Source organism: Agrilus planipennis, unplaced genomic scaffold, assembly GCF_000699045.2.
Source record: "Agrilus planipennis isolate EAB-ADULT unplaced genomic scaffold, Apla_2.0 scaffold99, whole genome shotgun sequence".
In the NCBI taxonomy this organism is placed as follows: domain Eukaryota; kingdom Metazoa; phylum Arthropoda; class Insecta; order Coleoptera; family Buprestidae; genus Agrilus; species Agrilus planipennis.
Genome location: NW_020442412.1, coordinates 1 through 519, shown reverse-complemented (window position 1 = coordinate 519; position 519 = coordinate 1).

Sequence of the window (519 nt, the reverse complement as noted above, 5' to 3'; positions counted from 1 at the left end):
ATAATTAATGCTCTAAAAAAATTGTAAGTTAAATAAAACCAATTAATTTTTTACATTTTACAATTTCTACTATAATAGCAGCTTGCCGCGAGATTTACCTCTGTAAATAACTAAAAGTACAATATGTAACTTGATTTCGACAAGAATTTTTTAGAAAAAGATGTATGTATGTATGAATATATTTTATAATATAAATTTAGACAATATCGCGACAAGCTTTTATATCACATAATTTGTATGGTAATTTAAAAAATTGATAGGTTGTCTTTAATTTTAAAAGTTTATTTTTTTCATTTTAAAGCGTTAATATAAAAGCTTGTTTTTAAAGACGTTTTTTTACCATTAATTTTTTCTTTTAAGACTACTTTTGCTTATTATCAATATATACAAATAGCGACAGCACCACCTCAACGTAGCAATAGTACAAAAATTAGGATATGTTCACGCAGTTAAATACAGCTAAAATAACAAAATTCATCGATCTCCTATGAAAAATTGTAAACTTCGACGTGTAATAAT